This window comes from Magnolia sinica, chromosome 4 (genome assembly GCF_029962835.1).
Source record: "Magnolia sinica isolate HGM2019 chromosome 4, MsV1, whole genome shotgun sequence".
NCBI classification, from domain to species: Eukaryota; Viridiplantae; Streptophyta; class Magnoliopsida; order Magnoliales; family Magnoliaceae; genus Magnolia; species Magnolia sinica.
In genome coordinates this window covers 83,019,888-83,029,179 of record NC_080576.1, presented here as the reverse complement: position 1 = coordinate 83,029,179, position 9,292 = coordinate 83,019,888, and the positions used below count along the sequence as shown (strand labels likewise).

The window sequence follows — 9,292 nt, the reverse complement described above, 5'->3', positions numbered from 1 at the left end:
ACCGGGTGGACCTCACACTGTAGATTCACGCCCCAGAAGTCAGGTTGATCCCATTGTCACTCAGGCCAGAAATTGAATGCAAGAAGCGCCGGAGTTCTTCTCATGGTCTGTCCTTGTAGTACACTACCCCACCTAATCATCCTACATACTAGCCTGATCAGTGGCACAGGTGTTTCTTGGTGGGCCCCACCTGGTACAAGGCTTAGAGTCACAAGCATGTATGACGTGTCCAAATGCCGGTGCTGCCATGTTGAACAAGCAAACCTCATTTTTGTAGAGCGTTTATTAGCTGCCTAAAATCATAGGCTGTCACATTGACACATGATGCACATCAGCAGAGCATGCATTTTCCCTTCTGGGAATTGCTAGCAAGAAAAAGAGAAAACGTTTGTAATGATATTGGAACCTACACTTAAATTCAGATTGAAAGCATTAGAAAATATTAAGGAAATTTTCTACAGGTGAATGGTTTGTCTTACACCGATGGTCAGCCCCCATCTAAAATGTGTTCCTGCAGGGCAACCCCTTCAATTGAAAACGACACCAACAACTACACAAGAAAAAAGATAAGAAAAGAAAAGAGGCATTTAAACCTTAGTTACCAGGAAATTATTTTTCCCCCACAAATACAAATAGCAACATTTCTCACCATTTGTTTCACACATTCGTCTCGAGTTTCCAGCTAAATGGTCTAAAAACAATTGTTGTCGAATGTAAAATTTCCATGTATCTGTTTCTCACATCTTTCACCACATCTGTATTTCCTAAACATCTCTCTAGTTCCACCCTCTCAATTGCCAGCCTTGCTCTGCAACAAGAAAGAAGATGAAATACACCGAAGAATAAGAATGTGACAGAAGGAAGAATTAAAATGCTTGGTTAATACCAGTTCAGAAATAAATTACATCATCCTCATTCGGCCAGCCCAATAAGCTTCCAATGCGTTTATCCATCAAGGCTATCTTCTTAAATCCCAACTTAGAACTAACTGACATGGAATAGTTGTACGCAATCTAGACTGCCCAAATTGCTGACCCAATTGCTGATGGAGCATAACAAAAGAACTACACTGAGGAGATAATATTAACCATCTGATTTTTCCCTCTGAATTTGAACCAACCACTGTAACTAAATGAATAGTTAGGAGTGTTTGATCTCCACTCAAAAAAGAGACCCACAATTTGGATGGTTTTTGGAGAGTTGTACATCAGTGCCACATGTGAGAGGATGGACCACCACCATTTTCAAAGTGGTGCAATTCACATAGGAGTCTAGTCACCTAAATTATAGCTTCAAGCGGTCAAAAACTTCAATGCTCTTCTTCATCAAAGGAACTGCATATTTTACACTGCACATGAAAGGGAATTTCATTTTGCCTGTTTTTTACATGTTGCATCCAATGAATAAATCTGGAAGACTTTCACATCGCTAGAAATATAAATCCTACAGAATTCATATTCAGTGTTGAGACTCGATGCTATACATGTTAAGAGAAAGCAATTAACAAGATCTGAATGAGCAAGTAAAAGACCACTTGTCAGCTAAGGTTCCAATAGAAGGAGATGTGCTCTGTTTCTTTTGTCATTAACCAAAACTTCATTAAAGAAGAGAACAATCTTCTATATGTAACTTCCTTCTTCTTTTTCTTCTTTTTTTTTTTCAAAAAGGTAACACTACCAGGGATTCAACCAGCTCATCTAATGAGCAGGAGATCAATCTTCCATATGCAATGCCAGCAGTTTTGGACGATTTTGCCCCATTGCAACAAACTGAGGTTATTTTCACTACAGGCTTTGTCAAACCCTCAGTTTCGACTCCCCGCAATTAGTTTTTAGGAGTGTCCTCAATCTAAAGATTTGAAAGGACACAGGAGGAACCTTCTTTTCTTTTCTTTTTCGAGTAGTGATAATTTTATTAATAAGAGGCCGAAGCTAAAAAAATTTACAACTTAGCCATAAACTGCGAAAACAAAAAACTTCTATCTATTACGTTTGCCACTATCGCCCAATCCTTCACACATTAATTTAGCCCTATTGAACACCTCTGGTTCTATTTGCACAGATTCCTAAAACAAAGATTGTACACCCTAAACCATATTCCAACCAGCATTGCCAATCTCCATATTGGCTTACTGATCTTACCCACACCTCTCCCATGCCAACAAGCTAATAGGAAGGTGCAAGCCCTCTATAGAACCCAGCATGACCCATGACACCCAAACAATTCAAGGAATTGTCCGAAACTCCTTTGGCAAATGGGCAGTGAATCAAAAGATGAGCAACGGACTCCTCATTGTGCATGTACATGATACAAACATTTGGGAGCACCATCCGTCTCTTGCAACGATTATGTAATGTTGTGTGCATGTAAGGTATTCTGCAGATAAAGTCTATCTTGGTAGAGTCCTTCTTGACTATGCTCTCCTCGGTGACGATATTGTCATCAGGGATCCCTGTGTGGCAAAGGCTTATGAGGGGTAAAGTTCTTGTTAGGAGTAGATATTTTGCTTCCGAAATCTTGACTTCCAATATAGGACGTCTTGAGTTCGTGAAGAAATTCCGAATTCAGGATCAGGATCTGTTTTGAAGGGTGTGGCTAGAGCAGCAAAGGTGACATTTTTGGAACCAATAGAAGAATCAATTGACTCGGGGGCAGAGAAATTGTGTTTTCCCGACCGAGTTTCAATGGGTTCATTCCTAGTGGCGCAAGAAGCACCAGAAGCAGCAGAGGTAGTGATTGACCCGAGCTTTCGACCAATATTGTCAAATCGCCCAAGTGATAATTGCTTATGCGATTGCACAACATTTTTTTTTAATCATTAAAAGAATATATATATATATATATATATATATATATATATATATATATATATATATATATATATATATATATATATATATATATATAGGAAATTTTGAGGAAAAAAAATCTTGTTGTCCCCATAAAGACTTCACTACTCCCATCAATTTTCAAACTAATTTGTGAATACTATTAAGTATATTACTTATACTATCTAAGCTATTAACTAAAAATTAACAACTTATTAATAAAAAGTAAAAACTAAATATTTTTATTGATAAACAAAATCTACAAAGTACAAACTACTAATCTACTAACTATAATACTATATACATTGTTCTCTTTCCCATTGTGCCACATCGCCACCATCACCATTGTCGTCGTCGTCATCAGAGTCATCTCCTTCTTCAACGTACACCACATCTTCTTCTATTTATTCATCATCTGTTTGCACAAGTTGCTCATCCACATCTAATGGTCGAGCTTCTTCTTGTACTTCTCCAATCTCAATATCATCGTCGTCTTCTCCTTGACTGCTCTGCACAAGCCTGCTACTGCTCACCCCTCCAGCTTCTCTTCTCTCTGCCTTTGAGATTGAGAACTTCGTCAGGTGTCGATCCATAAGCGACGTCTTCAACTTGGGCCCATGTAAGGGACTTGTTAGCAAAGATTGGATCCTTTGTCTCCACAAGCCACTCACTATCTGCCTCCAAATCATCTAGGTTGATAAGATCATAGAATCCAGGCTTTTCTCGCCTAGCCTGAAATCTTTCTCGAAGCTTTCGGTTATTCTGGACAAAGATCAGGTATTTGAGTTTCTTTTGTTCGAAGCGATTTCTTTTTTTCATGTGAATCTGAATGCCATTAACATTTTTAAAAAAAAATGTAACATTACCAATTTAGCATTGAAATTTGAAACTAGAGGTAATAGAACTTTAAGTTGTAATTTGTAAAACTTACTGACCCACATGTACTCCACTTGTGATCACAGTCGCTTCTTAGAACACGTTAGGCCAAGAATTCCCATGGCTAGCTTCTGTAGTGTCGGATCCCTCCTAGTCAGGTTAACTCCATACATAGAGTACCAATCAGTTGTGCAAATAAGTTAGACACTTTCTCACTTAGACTTCTTACATTGTAAGTTGGAGAACTTCATAGAATTGCACACGTACTTGGCAATTTCATACCTCTATGCCCGATAACAATCTCTCTTGACCAAATCCCTACACTCTTCAACAACTCCTGAAAAATTTTATCATGTTCTTCTTTGTCTAGAACCATTCTTTCTAAAGTGTCCAGAAATCTGACCACTTGAAATGCAATTGCCATGGTCTGATTGGTGGACATAAAGAATACGGTCAGATTAAGGATGTAGACAGCCGAATACAAAGGGGATGACATTTGGCTGCCCTATCTAGCATTTATAATATTTAGGATGGGCTAATAATCACGTTCTTTATAGTTGAAGTGTTCCATTACTATTTTTAGTCATCTCCATCGCATCATATACATAGCCCATAGGTGGCTTTTCATCCCCGTCCACCAATCGCAACACACTTACTAAGGTTTTAGATGATTTTAAAACCTTTACCACTTGAGCCCAAATTTGAGTGGAAAGAATGGTTTGCTGGACTTTCCTTTGGCCTTCTTTGACCATGGTCCATTATTCCAATCGACTGACACTACAAGGGACCTAAGTTCAGCTTTCTTTGAATGTAATGTTCGTAGTGTTGAGAGACTTGTAGCGAATCGGGTGACGGTTGGACGAAGCAAGTTGCACCCAATGTAGTTTCTCATATGATTGAGAAGAAGGGCATGCTTATACATAAAAATTGTGAGTCTACTAGCCCAAGAAATTACTATAAGCTATAAGCTACCTATATCTTCTAACATTAAATCAACACAATGTGTTATGTATGGTGTCCAAAATAAATATCGCCTCTTCTCCATAAGTTGGCGACTGGCAGCTGCATAATTAGTTGTGTTGTCCATGATAACTTGGACAATTTATTCATCTCCTACTTCTTCAACTACACTATCTAATAATTTAAATAAATAATCAACCTTGTGGGAATGGGTCGATGCATCCACGGACTTTAAAAACATTGTCCCAATTGGACAATTTACAAGAAAGTTTATCAATGTCCGACCGGATCTATCGGTCCATCCATCAGGCATTAACGAACAACCATATATTTTTCAACTTTCTTTATATTCGGATATAAAGTTTCTAGTAAACCTCACCTCATGTTTTAGGCAACTCTCTCTCACTTCATTATAGGAATGGGGTTTCACGACAAATCCAAATTGACCTATAGCTTCAACCATAACTTTAAAACTCTTCATTTTCGTGGTGTTAAAAGTAACACTAGCTTTGTACAACTACTTCGCAATGTACTGAATCGTGGTTTTTCTATCATTCTTCTTAAACCGATTTTCTAAAATGGTTTGGGCGGGTCCCTTACCCCTTTGGTCAACCACATTTTCCAGATGTATTCTACACCACCTACCCATAGGCCCATGCCCATGAGCTCTTTTGGCAACCAATCCAGATCACCTTGTGGATGTAGGTGGTGTAGATTCATCCAAATCTACTACATTGTTGTCCTTATAAGCTTCTCTCTCCATAAATTCTTCTTACATAGCCGTTATGTCATGTCTTTTCCGAGCATGTACTCCATGATTTCCCTATGGATCTCCGAAGGAACATTGGGACATGCTCTTACATTTGCTTCCGATGCATGCACAACGTGTTGTTTATGCCGGCCAATAACACCGAAACTTACGAATCAGCATAGGTCACACACTACTTAGGATTTTTCATTAACAGTTCGATAATGCTCGTACTTCTAACTCGGGTCATTTGACTTTGGCTTCAAAGTAGAAGATTGCAAGAAGACATGATGACACTATATAGTAGCATGGTAGAATAAAGTAGTTAACCATAGTGTGTGTATGAGACAATTGAGTGTGTATTAGAATTTAGAGTCTATTAGTCTAAGTAGATACTAAAACTAAATAAATAATATGTACTACTAAATAAATAGTATAATAGGAAAGTGCTAACTACTAAGTAGTAAGTGAAATTGCGGTGAGGACCGCTTTAGTTGAAGTGGAAATAGGACTTTATAAAATTTTATGCCTTATTTTAAATCCTATTACCTTAGTCTTGATTTAATATGCAACCAGTGTTTCAAATATCGATACTATCGGCTGATATATCAGCCGATATTATAGGTATCGCACCACTGCGAGACGATATACTCGCGATAACCTCCGGAAGATACCAAAAAATCCCAAATCCAGATATCGGCCGATATTATTGGCGATATCGCACGATATATCGATGATATCGCGCCATTTCCTCTCCATTATTGTCGGACATCAACGCACGGACAGTCACGGGTGGATTGCAGGGGACTCACGAGTCCCACTGTAGCTAACCACCCACACACACCATAAAAATCGGATCCAAGCAATGGAGAATAAAAAAAAAATTGAATTAGAAAAAAAAGAGAAAGAAATCGAAGGGTACCTGCTGTATTGGTGATCAGAGGTGAGCCATTCAACAAGTAAGTGTCATTTTCTTCCCATTTTCTTCATCTTCCCTCTTTCTCAGAGATTCTGGCGAGGAATCAGGCCGGATCGACTCACCGTTCCTTCTGGGCCGAGATTTGAGGGGACGAACTGGATCGGACTGCGTGGATGGAGCCATGGAGGTGAAAATGAAGAGGGAAGATGAAAAGAGGGGCGGATGGGGAAATCGGGTTGCGTACTAAGTTACGTACGCTCTTATCGTACTGAGTAAACTCTGTAGGGCCCATTGTTTAGCATCTAGTTCATCCACGCTGTCCATCCGTTTTTCCAGATCATTTTATGGGTGGAGCCCAAAATAAAGTATATCAAAATCTCAAGTAGACCATACCAAAGGAAACAATGGAAGTATTGATTTCCACCGTTGAAATATTTATAAGGCCCCCAATGATGTTTATTTGTCATCCAAACTGGTCATAATATCACAAAGACATGGATGAATGGAAAAAACAAATATCGTCTTGATCTAAAACTTCTGTGGGCCCCTAAGAACTTTTCAACGGTAGACTTCAATTCAAACTGTTTCAGGTGGTGTGGTCCACTTGAGCCTTGGATATGATTAATTTTTCTTTCAAAAGACATGAAATTATATGATAAAATGGATGGACGGATTTGATAAAATGCATGAATGACAGTGGGCCCCACAGAGTTTACTCCGTACATAGTGCGCAATCCACTTCGGCGGATGGAAATAGGATTGTGTACTAGTTACTCAGTACACTTTTATCGTACTAAGTAAACTCAGTTGTGGTCCACCTTGAATGTGTGCGGTTTATCCAATCCGTCTATACGTTTTTTCACATAATTTTATACGTTGAGCCTAAAATTGAAGCATATACAAAGCCCAAGTGAACCATACCACTGGAAATAGTGGGAATAGTGATTTCGACGGTTGAAATCTTTTTAATGCCCAAAGTGATATTTATTTCTCATCCACCATGTTCATAAGATAAAAAAGACTTGGATGAAGTGAAATAAAAAATATCAGCTTGATCCAAAACTTCGGTGGCCCCTAGAAATTTTCAATGGTAGACACTCATTTCACACTATTTCCTGTGGTGTGGTCTATTTGATATTTAGATATAATTTTTTTTTTTTTTTTTGGTATATGAACTGAAATTAACTTTTAAAATGGATGAACGGTGTGGATCAAATAGATAAATCACAATGGATCCCACAAAGTTTACTCAGTACGCAATCCGCTTCCCTGCCGATGGGGTAAATGCTTTCCACAGTTGAAACCTTTCTCCACTGATTTCTATGGTGGGGTCCACTTGAGCTCTGGATCTGAGCCATTTTTTAGCTCATGCTATAAAATGATCTCTTCAAATGTATAGACGGTGTAGATATAAAAAATACATCATGGTGGGACCCACGTAACTTGGTGATGCATCGTGCCCCTGTCACTGACGGGCATTCACGTTGGATTGCGTACTCAGTACGCTCTTATCTTACTGAGTAAACTCTGTTGGGCCCACCGTGATTACACGTGGTTTATCCATGCCGTCCATCCATTTTTACTGATCATTTTAGGCGTTGAGCCCTAAATTGAACCATATCCACAACTCAAGTGGACCACATTACAAGAAACAGTGTTGAATGAACGTTGACCATTAAAAATGTTGTGGGAGCCATAAAAGCTTTGGAACAACCTGATATTTATTTTTTCCCTTCATCTGGGTCTTTAGGACCCAATCAACAGATTGGATGTCAAATAAACAGTACAGTGGGCCTTATGAGGATTTTAATGGTGGATATCCAATCATTATTGTTTTCCTTTTGTGTGGTCCACCTTCGATTTACATCCCTATGATTTATTGTATCAATCCCTAAAATGATCCGTAGAAATGGATGAACGGAATGGATGAAACAAATACATTATGGTGGGGCCCACAAAGCACCGACCACCAGCCATGAGGCCGGTGTCAGGGGGAGTAGCCAATTCGTCTCCCCGCGCACTGACGGGTTGCGTAGCCAGACTGCTGAAGTGACGCACCAAGTTCTGTGGGGCCCACCAAGATGTATGCGTTGTATCTACACCGTCCATACATTTATATATATCATTTTAAGGCATGAGACAAAGAATGAGTTAGATCCACTGTTTTCTGGGCTTTAGAAGATTTTAATGGACTTCATTCTCCCCACTGTGTTCTACGGTGGGGTCCATTTGAGCCTTGGATTTGACTCATTCTTTGGCTCCTGCCCTAAATTGATATCTTGTAATGAATGAACGATGCGGATACAGCAAATATATCATGGCGGGTCCCACAGAACTTGGTCACGTTACTTTTGCAGGGGCAGGGAGTAGCTACTTGGTCACGTCACTTTTGCAGGGGCAGGGAGTAGCTACGTCTCAACATGTCAGTAGCTAATCCGCCTCCCACACGCAACCTGTGATAAGCTGATGTACATACGTGTCGTGCAAGGACGAGCAGCGTGTACGTGCCTCGAGCTCTGAGCTCTGAGTTGTACGAACGGTTCAGATGAGATCACACCTTTACCCCAAAATGTCCCTAATTTTGTTCATCCATGATGATGAATGTTTGGTACATGGTATCAATACCATTCAAAATGTGATCCATGGGCAGGCAGATGCATGCTCCATATTGTATGTAAAGATGTACAGACGGTCCTGATCTGATGGGCACCACATGTAGAGTCTAGATGGTGCATTTGGCCATATGAACGGTCCACACGTAATGGGCAATGTAAAAAAGTACAATCTAGATTGCTTGTGCAACTATATGGATAGTTCACATCTGATGGGCAACACATAGGCATGATCCAGATCGTGTATACAGCCACACAATGGATGGTCCAGATCTAACGGGCAGCGTACACTTAGTCTAGATGGCGTGTACAGCCATATGGATGGCCCAGATCTAATGGGCAGCACAAA

At 39.6% G+C, this 9,292-nt stretch overlaps 1 protein-coding gene across 10 annotated transcripts in view; it reads right to left on the bottom strand.

The window, feature by feature from the left end:
* Positions 1-749: 749 nt before the first annotated feature.
* LOC131243289 (pentatricopeptide repeat-containing protein At2g17670) overlaps positions 750-9,292 on the bottom strand; it is a 77,885-nt gene continuing 69,342 nt past the window's right edge. For 4 of the 10 annotated variants that reach the window (XR_009169996.1, XM_058242516.1, XM_058242515.1 and 1 more), the window contains one exon: positions 756-1,348. The gene's annotated coding sequence lies outside the window, so the exon portion shown is untranslated. Of the gene's footprint in view, positions 1,349-9,292 lie in introns of all 10 variants that reach the window. The other 6 variants (XR_009169995.1, XR_009169997.1, XR_009169998.1 and 3 more) reach the window with 6 other exon arrangements.